Source organism: Mesocricetus auratus, unplaced genomic scaffold (genome assembly GCF_017639785.1).
Source record: "Mesocricetus auratus isolate SY011 unplaced genomic scaffold, BCM_Maur_2.0 Super-Scaffold_100009, whole genome shotgun sequence".
Classification (NCBI taxonomy): Eukaryota; Metazoa; Chordata; class Mammalia; order Rodentia; family Cricetidae; genus Mesocricetus; species Mesocricetus auratus.
Window position 1 is genome coordinate 66,369,740 of NW_024429193.1, and position 3,261 is coordinate 66,373,000.

Consider the following 3,261-nt stretch of genomic DNA (forward strand, 5'->3'; position numbering starts at 1 on the left):
CAGAGGACCTGACTGATTCCCAGTACTCATGTCTGTCAGTTCACAAATGTTGTACCTCCAGGGCAGCAGAATCCTCCTGGCCTCCACGGGCATCTGGACTCATGTGCACAAGCCCACACAGAAACACAAACAGACAGTTAAAAATGAGGAAAGATGGGCTTGGTGGTGCAAACCTTTAATCCCAGCACTCAGAAGACAGAGGAAGAAGAAATTCAGTGAGTTCAAGGCCAGCCTGAACTACATAGCAAGTACCAGGATGGTCAGGACTCTATAGAGAGACCTGTCTGGGGTGGGGTGGGGTGGGGTGGGGAGGGGTGGGGTGGGGTGGGGTGGGACTCAACACACTAAGTGCAGCTTGTGGACCATAGTTGACTTCTGATTTGAACAAAGAAACTCAGGGATTTTGGACATGAATTGGGTATGGTGTGGTCAGTTTTAATGTCAACTTGCCATAAATTAGGATCACCTGAGGGACCCTCATGGAGAGAGATTTGTCCTGGCTGCCTTCATTACCATGGGACACCCACCCAACAGTGGGTTACACCTTCAGATACCAGCCGGGAAAAACCAGCACCCAGGAGACAGACAGTGAGTGCCTTTTAAATAAAGGAGAAGAGAAGAGTTAATTGAAATCTGTTCTGGGGCGTGTGAGGGTACCTCTGGGGTGCTGTTGGCTCTCTCCACCTCGACATATTCGGTGGTCTTGTGCCTCCAGCTCTGCAGCTAACAGTTGGCAGCCCTTTAACAATAGCTGATTAGTTGATACACAGAGAAGAAATTGGTTAAGCGTGGTGTGGTTGTGGAGAACAGGGAGCGGGGTCCGGAAGGAAAGCCTCCACTTCTGTGGGGTTCCCAATCCAGTAGAGTGGAGTGTGGCTGCGGGGTAAAGCCTCATTCTTCTGGAATTGGGGACAGAACAGTTGATCTCAGTGTCCTCTGAAGCTTAAGGGAGCAGGGTCCCAGTCAAGGTGAAGTTCCGGTGACATTTTCACAGGGGTGTTTTAAGGAGCTGTTAGTTCATTCTGTCTTTCCTGGGGACTGTCTTCATCTCTGACTCTCACATTGCAGCAGACCTAGGCAGGACATGTAGAGAGGGACAGCAGACACAGGCAGGGGTTGGAGCAATGAGAGAGAAAGCGAAGAACTCTTTCTCGGTTCCCCAACTGTCTGGTCCAAGGAATACTGCGTAGATGAAGTTTCTTTCCTGCCTGGTGAAATAAACACGCAGAGGCTTCTATTAATTATAAACTGTTGGCCGATAGCTCAGGCTTCTTACTGGCTAGCTGTCTCTTAATTATTAACCTATAACTAATAATATATCTATTTCTACATGGCTTTATCTTACCAGAGAACTTCTGGTGTCCTATCTTTCCAACAGCTACATGGCGTCCCCCTCTGGCGACTTCTCTCTCTTTCCTCTCCCCAGACTTCTTCTGGTAGCTTCACTTATCCTTTCTGCCTGGCTACTGTCCAATCAGTGTTTTATTCATCAGCCAATAAGAGAAACATGTATACAGAAGAACATTCCCCATCAACTGAGGCCAGATTTGATTTGAAAGGAGTGGTCAGTGGGTTTCCAAAAGATATCCCAAAGGGAGCGAGGAGGTGTATGAATCAGCGCCCCAGGATGAGGCAGAGGAAGACTGAGTAGGCACAATGAGTGAGGTAGAGAAAGACCTGAATACGCTGGCATCCCAGGGCTCCAGGAGGATCAGATTGAGTGGGCACAAGCTTTTTCAGTATGTTGCCCGCAAGAACAGGGGCCAAAGGCTTTGAGCCCTAGAGAACTGTGGTTGCCTGGTACCAGGACTTGATGAGGCCAAAAGGCGAGAAACTCTGATCGAGAAATGAGTCCTCACTCACGGAAAATGATCACAGGTGGAGGAGGAGAGAGGCTCACCAGTCATGCTGGTGTTGTATGTAGGGGCCCAGTGATCCCTTAGTTGGAGAAGCAAGGCTGTAGTGTGTGGACCGGGTTCCAGTGCCCTGGTGTGCCTCATGATGCCGGGAGGTACTGCCGTGTCTCATGCCACCAATGTTATTGTTTGAAAAAACTGCTGAAGAAATCATGTTGTCATGCGACAGGCACATATGTATGGAGGGTTTTTATTGGGGGAGTAGATAGGAAAAGGGGGGAGGAGGGAGACTGGCTTCTGGAGACAGCGTCAGAGGAGAGGCAGAGAAAGAGGGGGAGGGGGAGAGAGAGGAAAGAGATGGGAGAACGGGAATGTGGTGAATGTGCACATATATACTCTTTTTTGTTTGTTTGTTTGTTTTTCGAGACAGGGTTTCTCTGTGGCTTTGGAGGCTGTCCTGGAAGTCGCTCTTGTAGACCAGGCTGGTCTCGAACTCACAGAAATCCACCTGCCTCTGCCTCCCGAGTGCTGGGATTAAAAGTGTGCGCCACCCAGGCGGATCTCTGTGAGTTCGAGGCCAGCCTGGTCTACAGAGTGAGTTCCAGGACAGCCTCCAAAACAATACAGAGAAACCCTGTCTCGAAAAACAAAACAAAACAAAACAAAACAAAACAAAACAAAAAAAAAGTGTGCGCCACCAACGCCCAGCTCGGAGGTGCTCTTAGTGACTGCAGCAGGCTAGTACAGATGCCTGAATACTAACAGTTCTGATTTTAAATAATTCAACAAAAAGAACAGACACAGCAGGGTGAACTCACAGAAGCAGATCGTTAAATGCTGACGTCTGTCAGTCTAGTGTCCGTGCATGGAGGTTCAGTAGATTGCCTTGATAGCTGGCATAAAGACATCCACATGGCTTTGTTACCGCAGAGGGGGAAACCATTTGGAGAGCCAGAAAGAGGGTCCACTCCTCCTGGCAGGCTCCATCTACACCATGCATGAGAGCCAGAGACCTTGGCTTTAGGGAGAAGCCAAGGGCCGCCCACCGCAGAAGGTGAGGCACTGGGAGGTGCAGCCTACAGGAAACCGGACCCTGAGATAGATCTAACCTTTCTGGGTGGATCCAACATGGTCTTTTGTCACGTCTGCTGCGCGGCCTGTGTCCGAGAACGTGCGGAGGGTGTCGGGTATTGAAAACACAGAGACTCGTTCAATGATATAAAGAAAACTTTAAACAGGCTCCAAAAAGGTTCAAGAAAACCTCCTAAGAAAAGCTCCCACCAGAGAAGCTTCTGCTCTCTCCTCTACCCTGGCTGGTTCTGCTCTGACACCAGAGGTGGATGTGTGTGGGTTTTTGAAGGTGCGGTTAGTCTCTGGACAAGGTCGAGGTCAGGGCGGTTTCCGT